This window comes from Gavia stellata, chromosome 5, assembly GCF_030936135.1.
Source record: "Gavia stellata isolate bGavSte3 chromosome 5, bGavSte3.hap2, whole genome shotgun sequence".
In the NCBI taxonomy this organism is placed as follows: Eukaryota; Metazoa; Chordata; class Aves; order Gaviiformes; family Gaviidae; genus Gavia; species Gavia stellata.
In genome coordinates this window covers 49,099,320-49,120,548 of record NC_082598.1, presented here as the reverse complement: position 1 = coordinate 49,120,548, position 21,229 = coordinate 49,099,320, and the positions used below count along the sequence as shown (strand labels likewise).

The window sequence follows — 21,229 nt, the reverse complement described above, 5'->3', positions numbered from 1 at the left end:
GTGAGGTTAATATTAACTCTAGCACAGCAGTGGCTGAAGTTCCAGCATATTACAGTTTTCAGATGTTGCTTCCACGAGATCATCGTGGAAATCTGCCGCCTCCTCTCCATTTTCCCCATCATTTTCTCCTGATACCCACTCCCCTCTATCACTTTGAAATCTATGCTTGACACTCCTGTACACTGTGGGAACCAGAGCTACATGAAAACATTTCCTTGATTTACAGTGGCTATGGAAAATGTTATGCTGTCACACTCCAATACACAGACGGGAAAATGTGAGCCAGGGCGACTGTGGCTCTGACTGCAAAAAAGAGGATACAGGAGTGGGAAGAGGTGATCATGTGGGCAGAAAGAGCAGGGCCAGCATTCTTGTATATGTGTGCAGCTACATAAATTAGGGTATTCTCAGTAGAGATATCTTATATTCCCACCTGCCCCAAAGCTCTGCACAGCCTCAAGCCTCTCAGCCTTTCACTCTGGCTTTTAGTGTCTCCTAGCCTGAGGCCCCTCATCCTTAGACCTGGTCTCCAGCTCATGCCGGTGTAGAGTACCTAGCTCCTCCCTGTGGTCCATGCCCCCCTGCCTCAACCACATAGTTCACAGCCTCTTCGTCTTTCTGCTACAGTTCCTCTCCTCCCATCCTAGAGCTACCTTTTTTTCCAGGCCTCCCAGATCCCATCCTCCTAAACCTCTGTGCTCCATACCATTTAAGGTGTTTGTTCTCCCTGCTTTGCAGTCCTTAAAAGCTTCCCCAGAGCCCTTCGCTCTTTGCCATATTCTCCTCCTATGCTGTCTTCCTCACTACAGCCCAGTGTTTGCAGTCTGAGAAACACGGGGCTGTTTCTTCTCTCCTAGAGTCTCAGGTTCTTCAGTGCAAAGGTCTCAACATACCTTCTTTTTCCTCTTTCTCGTTGTACGTGAAGGCAGGAAAGTAGGACAGGTCCAGGGTAAACCGGGCACATACTAGCTCTTTGTATGCTGTGAGAATGGATAGCTCCAGGCAAGGTCAGAGAAAGACTAAGCGAAGAAATATGTAAGCATGGTATATTTTTTAGAAAATGTAGCCCTTTCTATTTCTCTTGGCAAACAAAGTGTCCAGTATTCAACACACATCTTGTGAACCAGCTTCAGGCCCAGAGCTGCTTTTGAACTGTTTGCTGTGATTCTTCATGTGCTCATTTCTTTGTGTTACTGGTCACATGGTAACATTTCTGATTCTTGGATGAACGGTGTTTTCAAACAAAAAGAGGGATTTGGACACATTACTTTTGGTTCAGAACTTTTCATGAATGCAGCCATGTGAAAATGTATTACATCAGTGTTTCCTGGATACTTGTTTTTGAAAGAAAGCTTACTTATGTGAATGAAAGTTTGTGAAAACTGGTAATACTGAGACATTACGATTTTATAGGAGCCAGGGCTGGTGGTTAATTTCTGAGAGTAGCAAACTATGATTCAGGGCAGTACAGAGCAGAAGCGTGAGCCCGGCACAGGCTGAGTGTACACCAGTGTTTAAGGGTCATGGTTGCCACAGAAGTGCGACTTACAGCTTGAAGTAAGATTACAGTCAGGAGGAGCGTGGGGCTTACCTGCTGTTTCACGGTATATTTTGATAAGCAGCTTGAGCATTTGGCTCGCAGTCTTCTTTCTTCCCCTGCTCTGCTCCATAATGTCCCACGTCTCTGTCGGCTGCAGCACTCAGCAGACCCCTGTGAGCAAATTCACCTCACTCCCCTTGCAGAAAATTGATGCATTTTGTCATGGGTCAATTTTCTGTCAGGTGATGAACTGTATCTGTTCACCAGGAGTCCAACAAGTGCCTCAGTGCAAGGTATGAAGTGGGAGTGTACAGCCAGAGGGGGAAAGGGAACCTTTGAAAACAGTCTAATGTTTGTCTTTTGAAATTACATCCTTCTAATATTTGACCTTCCCTGATGAAAACCACAGGGACATACGTATTGCATACTGTTTGCTGGTTTATTACTTCAAGAATACAAAATATCCAGCCATTAACTCCTGTACTGTGGGCTTCAGGGTGGGAAAAAGGGACTACTGCTCCAGCTCACTTAGAAGGGAAAAGGTTGCATGTGTCTGTGTCACCAAAGTGCTCAGAATGAGATCATGTGCCCCCGGCAAGCTCAGATCTGTGCAGTCACAGATGTTAGTGAGAGTTGATGGGAAAAAGTGGCTTAGTGCAATGCTTATTCTCCCTTTTTTCTGGGGATGGCCAGGGGCTACTGCAGGCTGTAGTGAAAACAGCAGCAGCCATGGGGCTTCTTGAATGATGACATCAAGGTTATAATACATTATGTTTTTGTCTGAGCTGTGTATTTTCTTTCTGTGGAAAATAAGTGATACATTATAAAGCAAAATACCAAAAGCACTGGAAACAGTCCAGTCCTCATCTAACAGTAGGAGCAGGCTGCAAAGGATTATCACACTATATTATCTCTTTTGAAGATCAGCTGACAATGATGTGCCTTTCTGGAGGGGCACAGGCTTCTGCCAAACTCAAGTCACTGGGCACCAAGCTGAAGTTCTAAAATAAAATACGTAGTAAGTGAGGCCAGACCAACTGAATACAAGCTTAGCATCTGAACCCAGACCCAAGATATTCCATGTGCTGGTGTTAAAATGCTGGTGGTAAAATGATTTATAGTATCACAGCTAATTTGTCTTTAAAAAAAATGTGTCATTGTCAGTGCCAAAATCTACATTATTTTATCAAGAGTAAGTGAACTGAAGCTTCACCTTGAACTCCTCCAAGGGTAGATTTGTCTCAGTGTATCAGTCTGGTGGTTTTTCAGTTTGTACAAAGCCTGCCAGCTTTTTTGCGTTAGAAGATTCATCTAGGACAACTATGACTGACTAGAAATCTGCATAAACATATTTAAAATCCTACACCAAGTAGTCTACTGCTAAAATGACAGGTGAACACATACCTGTGGTGCATCCCTGGCTTGTTAATCTGCCATCCTGAGCTTCTATAATTCAGGCAATTTCATAGATTCAAATTAAATGGCAAGATGCATCCTCCACCAAACCCAGACCTTTCACCTGTCACTTTCTCAGTATTTAAACCGCAAAAGAACAGGATGGAAAACAGGTTGCTTTCATCTATACCTTTGCAATTCAGCAATCCCAATATAACCACATTAGACTAGATGCGAGCAGAATCCAGGCCAAGAGACCTACACACTGTGCCACCTACTGTGCATCACAACTTGTCCGTTACTGACTGAGGAGGGGCACTTTTTCCTTGCTTTAATGAACACACAATGAGGTTTAAAAAAAAACTTTCAAGAATCTACGTATAAAGCTGCATATACGCAGTATAATCAATATCTAAGCTGCATTTTACTCTACTCTTGTCCTACTAACATTGCTGACATCTTGGTGAAAAAGCAGGGTTGTTTTCTACTTACATGGAAAATAACAGGGTTGTTTTGTAGCTGGCATTTGAAAACAAATGGAAGATGCCATTTTTCTGAGAAGGCAAATTGCTCCTAGCAGGTTTTCTCCCTATCTGATCTGTTCTTTGTTGCAGTCTTTCCTATATGAAGCTTTCTACAGTAAATTTTCTCTCACTATCAAACTGATGAATATCTTTCATCTCCATTTCTCCAGAAAACTAACATCCCTGTGCTAGATAGGAACATGGTGCTTGACTGCCTCAAAGTTCATGGAGACAGAGTGTGAGAAAGTGGGCATCAAACGATGCTGTAGTAATATCCAGGCAACAGTGAGGGGACACACAGCTAGTCTGCCTGGAGACAGGAGCTATCTATGGACAGTAGGATGCTGGTACCCCACATGGATGATCTGAAAGAGGAAATGAAGAACAGAAAAGAAGGGAGAAAAATACGGTGAATGATCCCCAGAGCCTGAAAAATGAAAGGTCATTTAAAATCAGTCTTCTATTTTTGAATCTTGAATTTTCTTGAAGTTCCCTTACTGAGTTGTTATTTGTGAAAGCAGCCTTTGGTGTAAATGGCCTGATGTTTTTGAGAGAACAGATATACCGAAGAGTACCTGAGAGATCAGTGTGAATTAATGCATTTGCTCCTTGGGGGGAAAAAACGTTCAGTCAGCACGAGCATCACAAACTGAAAGTGGTTATTTCCACCTACTCTCCACTTTAACACCACGTCTCACCAAAAGAAGAGTTCTTATTCCAAAGATAACAGTTATTCAACTTGTCCTGTATTGTGGTAGTACAGTGGGGAAGAGAACCTACATGTTCAGAAAACTACACAAGGGCTACTCTGCTGTACCCCATGAAACAATTTCTGGCCCCAAACCCCGAAGTCTGTTCTACTAGGATCAAGTCCTTTGATTTCATGGAAAATATCAGTCCTGACAAAAACAAGATATAGTCTGTTCACCCCACTTGTTTACTAAGTGGGAGAAGAATAACTCAGCTGTTAACAAACCTTGTTTACTGCTGTTTCAAAAAATATTATTTGCTTCAGCTGATGTCTGTGCATTTCAAGTGTTTTGCTCCTTACTACCTTGATGGGAGAACAGAAGAGAAGAGAGGAAAAATGCTAGAATGCAGGCCAAAGATGCACAACTGTGGTAGCAGCTGAGCAGTAGGGCACATGGAATGTGTTCTCATGTACCTCTTGTTTGTGTGGGGTGCTCTGGTGTGTAATAATAAAACTGAGCTCATGTGTAGCCTTTTACATTGGATCACTGGATTGTATTTCACTCACCTGGAGAGCTGCCTGTTTTCACAAAAGCTGTAGGAATATAATACCTCTGAGATCTCTAGCATTCTACCTGATGTGACTGAAATTATTCAATGGGTTATACAACTATTGGAAGGAATTGTGACAGCACAGGCAAAAATACACGCAAAGAAAATTCGTTCATAATTTTCTCCTTTGCTTCTACTGATTAGAGAGTCTTGATTTTTATTTATTTATTTTTTTTTTTATAATTCAAGTCTTTTGACGTTAACAGTCCAGTCATGTCAATCCTGGATCCAGGTACGAGATGAGTAGACAATCAGCACAATCCTAACTGTGCAAAGATGAAAAACTGAGCAAGTGAAAAGGCTCAGGACTTTTAGGCGTTTTTATTTTGTTAATGACTCACTGTACTGATTCACCCATGGTTTAGTGAAAGCTGCCTCGTTTAGAGATTCTCACTGTTCAAATAGAGTATGATTATTCCCAGTAGAAAAGCTTGCAAAAGTCCTCTGGCAAAACTAAAGACTAAATAAAACTTGATATTTTAAACTAAAAGAGCGTGCAGGTAAAAACAACTTCAGTTTTAAGCAATGGCAAAACTTTTTTTATCCACTATAAAATTGGTTTCCCAATTTTTTATTGGGAAAACAATGTTCTTCAGTACTGACTCAAAAGTGTTGAGGTATCAAAAAATATAGGTGACCCCTCAAGCCTCTGGTACCTGAATTTAATCAGGGCAGTAGACCTTTAAATAGCTGAAAACAGGGACTGAAAGTGACTTAGGAGCTTCAAATCATGGACTTCCATGGGGTGCTTTTCAAAATTTTGCTTGTGATACTTCTGGAAAAATATTCATTCTTGTAATTAATGGATCAGATTACCCCAGAGGTTCTGTATCAAGCAACTGTCTGCTGACTCTGAGAGTTGCCTTATTAGCGAAAAAACCCCACCAAACGAAAACAAAACCTCGCAACACAATAGATTTGCTTCCCACCTGGAAGCATTTAAAGGATGTAAATGGATCAGCATTCACTTCCCTGTTTATAAAAACCAGGTTGTTCTAAATGACTTGCTAAACTGTTGAACTATTTCAAGGAATGCACTGGATTTTTCCCCCCCTTCCAGAGAGGCTCTTTGTGCTGGGAGGGAGGGCTGCAAGGTTGGTTTGTTTCCATAGCGGGGGGACCCGGGTGCCACCTTCCTGAGTGGTGTGTGGTGCACTCGGCTGCTGGGGACTGCCTGGGGGAGCAGTCAGTCATCTGCAGGAGGGACACCATCCCGGCATGGGGCTGGCTGTTTATTTTCAAAGCCTTTGTACCTCACGTTACTTGTAAGGCTGATGCTTGGGGAGTTCTGCTAAAACTGGACTGTATATATTCCCTGGTTTGCCTGTAATTTGCAGCTTATGAAAACCAGACGGATGACTCCATGCTCTGCAAGTTAGTATAGGGATGGGAGCTTCTGACATAAGAGTGGCTTTTACAGAAAACACTGGGTTAAGAAGATTCAGGCTCAAGCTAGATTGCTTCTTCCCTCCCCCCCCTTTTGTCTATTTTTACTGCATCATTGGTATGTGTCCAAGGAAAGTCGGCCATATCATTTGGAAATACAAGGGGATAAACTTTTGACTGTCGGATCTCTTCAGGCTGAGAGGCGCCAGAGTAAATGAACTGGGAGAGAGAATTAAAAGGCGAGATTTCTTTAGGTGAACTTTTTTGGTTGTCTGCTCTGCCAACAGCAGTGTAAAATAACGAAGAAACCGCAGCAGTCCTTGCCCACTGTCTTTCTAAATAATGTAAGTTACCCTTTCACACTCGTCTCTAACTGTCCTTGTGCTTTTTCTGCTTTCAAGTATTTCGTGAGAGCAGTGGTTTTACAGCGAGTGAGCTCTTGCCAGGAGCTCTGCTGTGTGAATGAGTGAATTGCTTTGTCTTTCATTCTCTTCTTTTAGTTTGGGCGGTAGTAGGGAAGACGAGCAGTTTGACACCACCTTTCTTTGGCAGTCGTGCTAGCTCAACTTTACATGGCTGGTGAAACCTTTAAACCTTTTCAGCATTTGTGCAGAAATTCGTTTGTAGTCAGAAAAAGACAACGGCAAATGTTTTGATTGAACTGTGTGTCAGGCTTGCCGTAAGAGCTGGCGTTTCAAAGGGGATTGTGTGATGCTGTGTAAACAGGACAGAATGGGACAAGGGAAAACAAATGTTTCCTGCTCTTTAATATTTAAAAGAAATAATCGAAACAGAGCCAAGGAGTTTGCCTAGGAAAGAAATAGTGATGTTTATTCAAAGCAAAATAATGACTATAAATCTGAGAGGGCAATACCAAGATCTAATTAGGAGAGAGAGTTTACTTCTCACAGGTGTTCATTTTTTTGAAGTTGGCAGTTGGCATTAGTGTTGCTGTATTCTATTGTTGTGTTTTGTGAAGAGTAACTGGAGCCATTACCTCGTGCAAAGCTCTCCGTAGGTTACTTATGTTGGTTGATTTCCCCCCTTTTAGTTTATTTTACTATTTTCAAAATGTAGTCTAGGCAGACTGTCAGGCAGATTATAGGTTTAAGTAAAAACAAGGGATTATAATGATAATGTACCAGCTACTATACCAAGAATAAGACAAAAATCGCCCTGAACTCAAACATTAATGAGGCCAAAACAATTACATAAATGTTCATTTATATGGGGAGAAATAAGAAAATTGTGGTGAAAGTACAATGACTAAATATTTCTTAGATAAGGATGTGGCATAAGAAAAGTTGCTTTCTGTTCCAGCCTTGGATTTTTTGTCTTTGAGGGCAATGGATTTATTACCTGGATAACAGTTCTGTGACCAACTATTGTAATTTAATAATCAGAAGTTTTTTTCTTAAAATTCCCCATTGTTGCTTGTGTGAGAACTGAAATTAAATTGACTAGTGATACTAATGAGAGCTTCTAGACAATGTGAATATTTGGAATAAACTTGGGAATATAAACTGCAGGGCTTGAAAAACATATTAAAAGGTTTGCTTTGTTAAAATCTGTCTAAACTTGTTTGTTTTAAAGCTAGTCCCGTAATTTTCTGGAAGATGGACTCATGATATCTAAAGCCTGGAGTGGTTATAGAAAGAAGGTACCAGGAAGCTACTGTAGCTGGTCTTGGGACTGCATCGTCCTGCTAGAAAACAAAGCCAGCAGAAAGAGGAGGTTAGTCCCTGTTTCCAGAGAGTTTTTTTGGGTGAATCGTTCTGTTGGCTGCTGACAAAATGAAATAAGGCTTCTGTGCTTTGGCCCTCATCCAAAACTGCTTACCATAAACCAAAGGTTTCCTCAAACTTCTCACCAAAGCATTTGACAAACTTGAGTTGTGAAGGATTTCCTGGTCTGATCTGGACCTGCAGTGTCCACAGTTTGGCTATAAAGAATAGCTTGGGGTTTTCTTCATTGAGGGCTCATTTCAGTCCTTGAGATTCATCTTTTTCATGAGAAATGGTTTCGATACACCTTTAATACACCATGGCTTTCCTCAGGGAGAAGGCTAAACAGAGTTTCTTTGTTGCTTCAAGGATCACCACTAACACATGCTGCAGAAGGAAACATGAAGTGGGTTTTATAACATAAGCAATTCTAGATTTGATTATAGGGTTTCTGGGAAGAGGGAAAAATTAAAATAATGGAAACATTTATTTCAGCCAACTGGGAAAAATCTTTTGGTTTCTTTGTGTAACTCATAAAGGGAGACAGCAAATGTATCATGCCAGACACAGAATAAAAATTAGAAGTATATATATGTTTAATACCTTTTGGGGGTCTTAAATGTTCATCTTTTTCGTGGAAGTTATTTTCCATGTACTAGCTAGAATATATGAGTTCAGTGAAATTTTGGTTTTGAGGCTAGGTTTGACACAAGCAGTGTCCATGGCCTGACAGCACATGCGAGTGCTGTCTGAATTCTGCGATGTCCAGCAGCATGCACAGTGTTTGGAAAATTAGGCCTTACCTGGAAAAAGATGACAATACTGCTGGGGGATTTCCCCAGCCCATGATAGTATTCTTTCTCTGGCAATCCCAGTTCTAGCTTGAAGGTCAGGTTGTTTACTGGAAAATCCCAGATAATTGGTGTTTGAAGCCATCGTGAAAACATGCTGGGCCTGTCTTTGCCTGATAATGGAATTTCATTAATTCATAACAAAACTAGGATTTGGAAGGCTTATGTAAACACAGTGATGCTCATGATTCCTTTGAGGAAAACTGAAGAATTAAATGAACTGAAAAGTTTTCGGGTGTCCTAATGCAGAGAACAAAGTGTTGTGCATTACTATAGTGAAGCTGAAATTTAATCATCTGCATAAAGTATTAAACATACACAGTTTTGCAGAAACATGTAATATTGTGTCTAGACACATGAACTATTTATACAAAAACAAAGGCACAGTGTACGGTAGGTTAAGATAAATCCTTGAGCCAAATGTAAAAGAACTGGATTTGATCAGTTGGCAAGCATATTATCAAAATTAAATGCGCCTGAGGATACAAGTATAGCTAGTTTGAACTATTTGTTTATAGACAGGAGCAAACATATATATTAATCCAAACAATAAACTCAGTTTATAAAGAATGTTCCTTAATACAATCGCGTTATAGAAATTCAGATTTAAATAGTTATTTTAAGGACAGTGTAATATTCTGTATTATAAAAAGCCATTAATTCCAAAGAATCTACAAATGTGCTGAAAACTACAACACAGTGGTTATCCACTTTTTTTTATTTTTTGAGCCCTGAAAATTTTCTCCTGGAATTTTGACCATCCAGAGTTCGCAGGGTAACATATATGAGCTTGCTTTTTTTAGTCAGCTTTCAGGGACCACGTTGAATAAGTCCAGTGACTGTCAGATTGAAATCCACTATTGCAGATCCTACACTTGGCTGACACCTTCACCCAAAATTAGATATGCTATTTCCAGAGACTGCAGGTTGTGGTTATGTTATTGCTGATGTTTGTGGGTTAAAAAAAAAGGGGGGGTGGGGGGAAGCTAGCCATGTGAAATTCATGACATGAGTTGTTAAAAAACCAAGACTCTGAAACAAAATCAATATTTATTGAAAGGAATCAATGTTGGAAAGGAAATAATGATTGTTTGGAGGTTTCTAAAATACTGAAGGGAAAAAACCAGGGCTTAGCATTCACATAAATAGAATTCACCTCTCTATACCTCCATTTTCGATAGGTTACCTTTTAAGACACACCTGCTTCTTCTGTTAGAATTGGGCCTGCTCTTGTATTTGTTATGTGACATGAACGGATTGGAGGCAGTCCTTGGTGTGCTGTAAGGTTTATATTAATATGTGCCTGTAATGGAAAGAGCTGCTTGGCTGCAAACACTTAGCAAATGCAATTTGGAAGAATTCCTGTTTTGTGAGAAATTGTACAAGATTTCTTTCTCTTCCTTTTTATTTTTGATCAACGGGAATAAAGTCCACCTCCCACTGAACAAAACTCAGGTTGACCTTTGGAGAGATGAAAATGGCATTTCATGTCAAACTTTCTGAATTGTTTTATTTCTATAAAGACCTGGTTTTATTTCTGTGGTTTAAATAACTAAATATTTATTGTATAAATGGTAACATTAAAGACATTTGTCTTTCTTTTCTACCATAGATTCTCTAGACATTTTCTGTCACAGAATCTGTAGACATATCTTGGTATTGCATGTCATTCCTTCTAATAATTGGTGTAGTTGGCTATATTTGGATTGGGCATTGCTTATTTTAAAAGGTGAGTTTAGCTGGAAGTCAGTAATTTAGTCTGATCACAGTAATAGCAGTTTGTAACTGGAATGGCATAAAGTGAAATAAATGACGTAACATGTCACTCTAATGTACTGTGTGGGGACAGCCAAGGATATAGTCAGCTGAGAAGTCTGCTGGAAACCAGGCAGCCTTCCCATTTGCCAACTGGACTTCAGGGCAAAAGCTCAAACGCAAATCCTATTCAAAAGGAAGAACTGAAATAACAACTGGAATATAGTTCTTGAGGTGCTGAACAGATAGTGTGGCAGGTAGATGTTAGTTGGCTCCATCCATCTTGGTTCTAGTTAGTTGCAGTAGGGTTAAAAGAAGCACAGCTAAATTAAGAAGGAGACTAATCATAGATGTGTGAAAAATGTTAGCAGCATGTATTCTGGCTCTTCTTACATTACACGGTGATCCCGTTAACACAAGCATCAAAATATATCCTGTATAGCTGGACTGCTACAATAGTTTACAAAGAAACTGCTGCTGGAATGGCTACCATGGTTTACTGTTACGTATTAAATCTAGGCTATAATAACTTCAAGAATATGCCCTGCCACTAGGAGAGGACAAATGACTCTAAAATGTGCTGTAATCATGCATACCATAAATGTCCCCCTGGAAGAACTCTGGACAGCACTTTTGCTTGAGTGTAAAAGTATTATTCATTCTCTCTCACTTTAAAACCTTCTGAATATTATCAGTTTTGGATGCATTTTAGGAGCAATTAATTAGGTGGATGGTGACCTTCAGTCCTTATGCCAGGGTGGACACCCTCTGTCAAAGAGACATAAAGATTGGAGTAGATGCAATTACTTTTGATCAGGTTTTAAATGCATGAGACGAATGTTCAGCAATCTGCCTGCTCCTAATCCAGTATGGATTTATTTGTCTTAGTGTTATTAGTCTGCCTAAACATCTGTATGATCAGTTTATTTCTGGGTGACTTTCTGTTCTTTTGTCAGGTACAGCTATTTTTTTTGTGCTACCATGAGCTTCTGTTCTTAGTATTTTTTTCTTTCAATTCTAGAAATGTAGAGTGACAATCTCCTCTTTTTCTTTTGGTTTTTTTTATGGGTGTTGAATGCTAGATTTGAGGATATCCCTTCATTGAACTTGTAATTTGGAAAAGTATCATGTGTGGAGTGATGGCTGAAAGTGAAAGTTTTAGTCTCTGCAAAGATTTATACTATGCCTGCCTCCTTCTATGTCAAAGTTTAGTAGAACTTGGTTATTTGTGAGATTGAAGGTGTGTGGTATCTACCAGTGTGTTTTGTGAAGTGTTCAGGAGTTGATTTAGCAAGGAAAGAGCAGTGGTTGGATTATTCTGAGCTACGTAACTCTGAATAGTATGAAAATATAAATGTGCAAAGATGCTCCTCTACCTTGTGCAGAACAAAACACCTCCAAAGCAGTGATGGAATCTTGAGCAAACGCACTTGACACAACTACTTACAGAACAACAACAAAAAAAGATTGCACCCAAAAGATTTTGCTGAACTTGGAAATGCTCTTGAAAAGATGTTTTTCTGTGCCTCTGAATGCATTCATCTCTTCAGCGGTCCTTGGAGAGACTTAGTATGTGTACCATATTTAGAGACCTTGCATACTCTGTGAGAAACAGGACTTTGAAAGGAGCAGATGCCACCAGGTTCAATGATGTCAGGTGTCTTCAAGGCCACCCTGTTTTTTCTGACAACAGGTATATGTTGTAAATACTGTAAATCAGGCTGCTTACAAATTCCTCAGGAACTAAAATGACCCCCAGGAATGAAAAGTCAGAACTGAGGAACAAGCTTTATACAGCATACATAAACTGTTCAAGAGGAAAAACTGCCACCGTTTGTCTGCATTTGCACAGTATTTTTTTTCTTCCTTTTCCAGTGAGGAAACAGTATTCGTGAAATACTCTTCTACCACTTTGTCTCCTGTAATTCCTATATTGGTGGAAGTGTTAATGTAAACCTTCAGGGATTAATGCCCACAAGATAAGCTTCTGCAGGTGTTTTTCTGTTATCTTGCAAGCAGATTTAATTCAATATTTAGAGCTCAAGTAATTGCGCTGTATTGGGGTTGGGAAACCTCAGGCCCAATAATCAGGTAGAGCCACAACCTGATTTCATACCATCTGAAGTTTTTTTGTCCTGAGTGTTACTCTGAGACAATACTATGATACGGGTTAGTGTGTGGTCTTCCCAATGTGCTTGAAAGGCTTGCTGGACCCTCTGCAAAGAACAGGCTCTTCTCTTTACTTATGACCTGATTCTTAGTCTGCTCTGTGTAGTCTTGGGAACAACTGACCTTTCTGCATCTCAGCTCAGAAAACATTTTATAATAAAGAGATAGAATTAAGTGTTGCACCATGAAGATTTCATCCTATTTGTCCTATATGCAGTGATAATTTTTTTGCCTTGCATCTAAAATAGCTGGAAAAAATTTTTCATTGTGAAATACAAACATGTTCTGAGATACTTCATTACTAATTAAAGATGAATAATTTTCCATTCATTCACAAATGTAATCCTTTACTTAAAATCTCTCAGTGGAGACAAGTGCAATCCTTTATTACACAGAAAACAGAACACAGTATGTAACAGAGGACTGTTTTATAAGAACTGTGCTACGTGTTCTGCATAGGCAGAGAACCCCCTCCTCCCTTAGCTTCCTCATTCTAACTAGCTTTTTTACTATTCCCTCCTACAAAAAAATAGAAGAACAGACTAGACTGGTGCATGCAAAAATGTTTGTATATGATAAGGTGAATTTACAAAAAATAAGTGAGTAGTTCCATTTCCTGTGCTTGAGAAGTCCAAAATTTGTTTGTCTTATGAGAAGCTGACACATTGCACAGTCTTGAGTACAAGTAAGTAGAAGAGCAGGAAGGCTTAGTCCCATATTTAACTTTTGGAATGGATTTTTATCTGCGCTCCTGAATGGTGGCCTTTACCCTCTAACAACCATCATTGTTTTACCTCTTGCAGAAGGCCTGCTCTGAAGGTGCGCACCCTCTGGAGGGACCTCTGTTGAGGAAGGTGGACAACTTTTCAACTTTTAAATGATGAAAACCAGGATAGTGATCAAGGCATGATTTCCCCAAGCTCTATGGCATTGCTTTTAGAATAATACAGAGTGCCTCTGCAGAGAAACAAGACAAATGTCACTCTTAAGGAAATATCACTAGAAGTCTGTTTTTTCTTAAGGATAAAGTAAATTTGAAAAGGTAGGAGGAAGTGGGGAGAAATGCTAGGTTAGTATTGTATTCACTATGCAAGGGTTCTTTGCTTGGGGTGATGACTACGCAGTCTCCATTGTTCTGTGTCTTGTTTGTATGACTTAGAAATGCGTGTACGTGCTAAAGGTACTCTGTGGCCCTGAGTGCTGTTCTTCATGCACCAGTAGTGTATTAAGGCAGCTGTCTGATGGATTCATTTCACTTGACATCCCTAAATGGCAGGGCTCTGCAAAGTGATAACAACAGCCCTGTGGAGCCATTATTGCCCATTACCTATGGCAAAAGGGAGTTGCTACTTAGACAGCTCCTGTGGTGTCTACACTGAGTATTTTGAAGGTTTGTCTGGGTCAAATCAAAAGTAAATCTAGCCTAGCCTTATAATTTGGATGGTGGCTGACAGTGGATGCCTACAGAAGGGCGTAAGAATAGATCAGACATATCATGGTACTCTCCAGAATGCTCTTGCATCTTCAATGATTTGTGCTTCCAGTTCTGCTTCTGGTAGAGGTGGTGTCTCTGTATTTTAAAATCTTTAATCAATTTATCCACTGTGAATTTGTCCTTCTCTCCTGGAATGCCTGTAAAATATTAACAACTGTAGCATCCCGGGGCAATGGTTGTCACAGGATGAAGGAGTGTTCAGCACATTGCTGGTAGCCTTAAAAGAGGTTTCTCATCTGTGGCCAATAAAAAGGAAGAGTAAAAAGCAATAGATATAAACTGTGAATAAGGAATAAATTGTGAATAAAATTTAACTCAGAGTACAGCATGCTCCACCTACCAAAAATCTAGTGATTGCTGTTTCATCAGGCTTCCAAAAGCATTTAAGTTATTTGAAATACATCCTAACAGCCCCTCACTGTGGCATCTGAGTGAGAGAAGTTGTTCAGTACCTAAGATAGTGCAGAGTCTGTATGGCCTATTTGTAACTGGTTTTCTACTAGGATTTCTCAGTTACTTTTAACAGCAGTGCCTACAGCTGGTTACTTTACATACACCTGTAATGGGTTTTGTTGTTTACTATGTACAACCTGTATCAATAACAGCACGGTACATCTTGTCACAGTCATTGCAAGGACTACTTCTAAAATGTCAGGCAGTTCTTGTATCTGCTCATAGAGGTTGCAAAGGGAAGAGGATGCTAGGATCTGTTGCTGTTCTCTGACTGCAAAAGATTCAGGCTATATAAGCTATCTTGCACCCCTTTACAAAAACAGCCTTTATCCAAAGTAGTGGCTCGCTAATAAAACTTACTTCATAGTGTAGAAAGGTAATTAGTGTCACAGATATAGTTAAATGGCAATAGCTGAATTGTGCAAGGCGTTAAGACATGGGCAACCTATGCTTGGACAGGATCTGTGTTCTGTGTAGCTGGTGCCTATCACAGTGGGATTCTGGTACTTGGAAGAGATTTCCAGGTGTTATCACAATCCAAATGATAATGTGGCTGATTTAAGACAATATTGTTTGTAGCTGTCCTGATGACAGTGCTTTTTCCAAGTGCTTTTTTTATTTAAAAATACAGCTGCATTCACATGGTTATTGTTTTCTAGACTGTCTTCTAATTTGCTTTTTGTGTACTTAAAAATGTACTGGTTTTCCTGTAAAGTAAAATGGATGTATTTTCATCTAGAAATGAATGTACTGTGTATCCCAGTTCAGCTTGGGAGACTCTTAAAATTGTGTCAGATGAGTGGCTCTATTTTCCTCCTCTATCATTAGCTGTTGCTTCATAAGTTGTGATGTCAGTTAAAAACACTGATATTCTTGCAGGAAGATATGTATGAGGGTCTTCTGAGAATGTAATTTTTGCAGAATTCTGACTTACGTCAGTGCTGGGCATTTGTTTGTGAGCAGCCCGGCAGTGCCCCTGGAGGAGCTCTGGGCATCTAGGCTGAACCTGCTCTGCGTGGTGAGAACCTGGAAGAGATGTCTAAGAGAAAGTTTGGGAGAGTTATTTTTGGAGATGAAGGATAAAGGTGGACACCTTTTACTACTGCTGCTCCTTGCAGCTTGTGTCAGGTATAAAACCTTGTACCTCAAGGAAAAGGCCTGAGGAAAACGTGGGCTGAGCCAGAGTAGCTGCTTGGTAGACCCTGAGAAAGGGCTACTAGAACTGTTGGGAGATTCACCCCGCTCAGGGGTATGGTGGGCTTTGCAGTCAGATAACCACATCTTACTGTGGCTGTAGTGAAACTCTGCTCTGGAAACACATACTGGGAATTGATGCATTTCTGCAGATAAGGCACAAGATACGGGGAGCACTTCATCTGTGCTGTAGAAAGGTTTCAGCTTTTTCCCATAACAACAGTTCTTTAAATAGGAGCGCTGGCATGGAATCAGCAAACGGGCGTCCTTGCTGAGGACTGGAAAGACGTGTTTACTGGGTGAAGTTCAGCCATTGGGTGTTTCCAAGTTTTGAAGTGCTGGAGCTGACTACTGCTAAGTCAAATGGAGTGACCCTGTGAGCACGGAGGGAGGACGCAGCGTCATAGCTCACACGCTCAGGCTCTGTATGCTTGGAGCTCCCCACAGGAGCTGTAGATGGCTTTTGTTACTGTTGTTGGGGTGGTTCAGCTCCTGTGCCTACAATCATTGTTCAAACCCACAGAGCTCTTTTTGCCAAGATTGTTCTGACATTGTTTCTCACTACTGCTGGTGCTGCCAGACCTGCTGTATGCAGCTACATGTTTACGTACTTGCTGTGAAAGTTCAGCATTGCGTTTCTGCCAACACAAAGAGCCTGCCTGGGTAAACCTCTGCCTGCCACTTAACGCCTGAGCAAGGTCTTCTCTGAACCCAAGGACAATATAAATGTTTAGACATATCACTGTGTTTTTGAAAGACATTTCAGTTCAGAAGAAGCTTTAGCAGACAGAGAAGGCAACATCGCTGCTGGGCTCTGGGCAAGAAAATGAGGTGGGTACTGTACAAAAGCTAAGGTAAATATGGAGCTGCAGCAACCAGTATTTCATCTTTTAAACAATGTAAGTGCTGCAGAGGGTGTGAGCCTGAATTCAGCCTGCTCACAAGCTGGAGAGGGGCTCTTCCTTCCCCCTCCTTAGTCCCTCTCCCAGATGTGTTTTTGGCAGAAACCTTACCTGCACAGGCACCCTATCTGCTGTGTCCTGTGCACTAAGATGTGAATTCCTTCGCTTTCTGCCTCCATTCTTTGCTTTTTTAATGCTTAGATTCCATCTGCTGTTTCTTCTTGTGAAACACCTATTTTCTTCTCCCAGTTTATTTTCCATATGCTGTATCTGCTGGGAAGTGGGATTTTGAAGGTTGCGAGAAAAAAATTCTAAAGGGCTGGCAGTCTCTAAGTTAATTTTGTGAAGAAGTTACATGGCATGTGGTGATTGCTGGGTGCTGCCTTCTGCCTTGCTGATTTGAACTTTGTGCTACTTCAACAAAATCCTACTGAAGTAAATGGAAACAGAAGCAGAGGAACTTTACTTTGCAGCGGTCAACAGAGAATATATGACTAAGCTCCAGTATCTAATGTGTATCACCTGTCCTAAAGGGAGAGTTGCAGGACTGTAAGATCAAGTGGAGATGCAGCATAGGGCAGATCCACAGGAGTGTCTCAGGAGGGAGTGGAGGGGATGGTCTCTGAGCAGTTCAACCTTCACCACACAGCGTGGTACCAGAAACACTGAGGATTTGCTACTTTAACTTTTCTTGCCATTGCTCAGCAACTCTGAAGAAAATGCCTAGAGCATTTTTCAATGTACCTTAATATCTAACAGTATGTAAAAAAGGCCACAGACCTCTTCCCAAATAGATTCCTGCTCAGCCTTCTGCTTTTGGTCTGTACTGCCTGTTATCTTGTGCCTGGAGGGGTTAACAGTGATTAGTATGGAGCCTCAATGAAGCACTTTTATTTCAAGTAGCATTTCAGAGCAGATGTTTAGGTAAGCAGCGGTGATTTGATGTGCAGTTTTAATTATTTGTCAGTTCAGCTTGGTTTTATTTGAGCCTGTGTACCTATGAAGGCTGAACAGAACCATTCTGTCAGTGTTAACAAAATCGGTAGGCCTAAAGAGTCAAAAATATACAATTGTAGGGGTGATGTTAACAGCACTAAGTAGATAATCAGGGTAGGGGTTTTTCAGTATTGATGCTCTGACTTGCTGCTTTGGATGGCAGTGTAGATTTAAAATCCTTTTACTTAGGCCTGCACAACATCTAGCCCCTGAAATAATTACTTGGACCTACCTCACTGCGGGTATTATTTTTTTAATAGCTCACCTGAGAATATGACATTTTATTAAACATGGAAAGGGCCCTAAATGACAGCTCTGAGGGTATCATTTAACCTGATATGTGACAGTTTAATCCTATCATTTCCCTTGGTATGCCCTTTTCCCCTCATTTCCTACCCCTTCCCTCTGAAATCTCATTTGTGAGAACGTTGGCCATTTGATCGGGGATTCCTGGACTTCCACTGCAAGCACTCAAATTGTCCTTGTATGTGCAGTAAATCCAGTGTGCTCCGAGTGTGTTGGAGTTTATTGCGCAAGGCCCCAACCCAAAATGAGGTCCTGAAAACCTCAGACAGACAGTCTAAAAGTGGGTATCATATCTCAGCTGAGTGACGACTGTGTGATCACACGAGCCGTAACCTGCCAGTCCTGTCCCTCGGTGTGTGCAGGGCAGCCACCAGAAGGTCCTCTCTCCATCCAAGGACAGGACAGTTGGGAGGTGTGGTCTGTGGGGGTGAAAGCAGGACTATTGCACCACCAAAGGGTGGTGGAGAAGGGGTACTGCAGAGGGAGGCAGAAGTTGTGAGGACGGGGAGAGAGAAGAAAAGGGGATATTAGATGCCAACCATAACCCTTCCCTCCTCTACAAACTGGAGTATTAAGCATTAGTACGTTGATGTCTTAAGAGGCCCATCCATCTATTTCAGGTGTTCACCCTGTTATAAGCTTTGATTACAGACTGAAGAAAGGAAGGAGGAAAAAGCATCAAAGCATTAAACATCTAAAACTATTAAGCAAGGCTTTCATTTATAGCAGTGGCTTCTATTCCTGTTATGCCTGTGCCTTTAGCAGGTGAAAGCTTTTAAAAGAAACCTAATTCATGACATCAACATCTGACAGTGGTCCTGAAGGTGGGCCCATTGCCGTGCAGAAGAAATGCCAGAATACAGAACTTGTTTCTGGTGACCATAGTGCCTGGCCCTGCCACCTCAATGGCAAATACCCAACAGGGGAAAGAGAAAGAATAACACAGAGGGGAGAAAAGCAGTTTGTGTTTGGTGCTGCCTGACTTGCATCATCAGTGCTGGAGACAGGCAGGGAGTGCAGTCACATCAGCCAAGCTTGGGCTGGCTGAGCAGAGAGGCCAGGCTGCCCCAGCCTGGCTGCAGTTGTGCTACAAAAGCCGCAACCTTGGCAAGCTAAACTACGTGTAAGCAGAAGGTAGAAGGAAATAGAAATAAGGTGGCAAAGGCATAGCAGCATGGGTGCTGAGGGGGCTGGGAAGGTCTCCAGCAGCCCAGCATTACATCTCAGACAACCTTTCAAGTTCTTTGCCTCCCAGGCTATGACAAGCCATGTGTTGGGTCACAAGCTTTGGGAAAAAGCATCTGCTCCACTGGATTACAAGATGGGGAAGTGATTGTGGCTCCAGGCTGCGGCTGCTGGGGAGGAAGCAGGACCTAGCAGAGCTCCTTTTGGGGCAAACATGCCCTCTAGCTACAAGCCCACAGTGAGAGGAAGCTGTGGCTCTTCCCAGCCTGTGTGAGCTACAGCCTGGGTTATTGGAGAACATGGGGTCAGGGCTGGAAGTTGCACTTGCTTTGTGGGAGCTGCATGGGTGCACAGCCACAGTGGGAAAGGTAAAGGCGCCTCCACCACTGCTGTCTCGTCAGGATGACTAAGGCCTCTTGATTCCCAGTGTGGGCATGGTCCCACAATGGCAGAGCTTGGTTGTTTCACCCCACTTGCTTTCTTGGCACCAGGGTCAAATTAAGGATGTGGAGCTCGGTGACGTCTGTAACAGCCCATCCTCTCCTATATTTGTGTTCCCAAACTAGCCCTCATTCCCAGCATGTCAGCTTTGGGTAATTGATTTCTGTCTCTCCCACCTCTTATTTTCCAGTCAGTCTTAATTGCCAGGACTGTATTAGTTGGCCATTTTGTTTGGGCTAACGTAATAATTTTTTTTCTGCTGACCTTAAAATCTCTCTTGTACAGCAGGCTGAGTTATGCTACTCTCCCTTCAGTCAATTTATAGTAGAGGCTTCAGTGCAGACCATTAATCTTAACCTGGAGTGTTTGGATGACTTATTTAATATTAGGGAAGGATATAGCAATATCTACCTATGGTCTGTAAATTAGCTGTGGGATTTTTTGGTAACTTACTATTTATTTGAATTCAGGTTGTGTTTGGAACAAGGAAAAGAATAAATTATTCCAAAACCATGACAATTACAGGGGGTGATAACAGGGGCTAGACCACTCTTCCAAGACACTATGAAGATGGCACGTGCTATATATTTTCTTCTCCAAAATGTACTTCACTGATAAGTCAGCAGCAATGATGAGTGCAGCAAATTTCTGAGGGAAAGTAGCCTGTTCTTTTAAAAACAAAAACCAAACAACAACACAAAACCAAGCATATAACAACCACCTCCACTCCCATCTCCCAGCTCAAAAAACACACACCTACAATAAACCTATTTGAAACAGGCTGGTAGTAACTGCTCTGGGGGTAAAGTGCAAGACTGTTCATTGAGCTACGAATCCGTTTCCTCTTCACTAGGGAGACGAAACGGACATATCGACATTCAACATGTAAAAACAAAAATCTCAAGGGAAATGCTCTGACTTTTATCTCATTTTCCTTGCCACAGTACCACATTTTTGTTTTGTTGAAGAAGCAGGATTATTTGCAGAATATCAGCTCATTGTCAGCAGGCAGCTTCTCACAGTTAATTATAAGATAACTGCACTTTGAAGCAATCTCTCACTTGGAGCTGTAGATCCCTGTGAGAGTGGCTGCAGCTGTGACTCCTGCAGTCTCCTTTGGCCATGAGGTACGTTATGGGATCGGTTTTGATTGGAGGGGTATGTAGTCCTTACTACTGATTGTAATTGGAGATAGTAATTTGATCAATATTTGTCATTCTGTTTTAGTGTATGTAAATTTGATGCTTGAAAAGAGCGAGGAAAAGCAAGCAGCTAAGTGATGTCTGCATGCTTCTGTCCGAGAGTCTTCCACCTCGGTTCTGGGAGTGCCACTCCTGAACTTTCTCTCTTGATTTCTGTTTTAAGTCTGCCTTTGTTCCAGTGGCAGAAACAAAAGGCCTCGGATCTCCTTGTTGTGGGAGTGAAATATGTTGCTTGCTTTTTGCAATGGGGACTCTCTAGGCAGTTTAAAAAGAAAACAAACATAACCAAACATAGAAAAAACACCTATCCAAAAATGTACCTGAAATCTTTGGCCTTTTTTTAAACGGAATCCTGCTGTGCAGATGCCTGCTTCTTCTGACCTGCTGAATGTTGAAGCTAAAACGAAAC

The 21,229-nt window shown here is 41.3% G+C and overlaps 1 protein-coding gene across 2 annotated transcripts in view; it reads left to right on the top strand.

Moving 5' to 3' along the window:
- Nucleotides 1-6,010: 6,010 nt before the first annotated feature.
- The window catches only part of TRIM2 (tripartite motif containing 2), a 61,673-nt gene continuing 46,454 nt past the window's right edge, over nt 6,011-21,229 (top strand). For both annotated transcript variants that reach the window (XM_059817407.1, XM_059817408.1), the window contains exon 1: nt 6,011-6,026. The gene's annotated coding sequence lies outside the window, so the exon portion shown is untranslated. The remainder of the gene's footprint in view (nt 6,027-21,229) is intronic.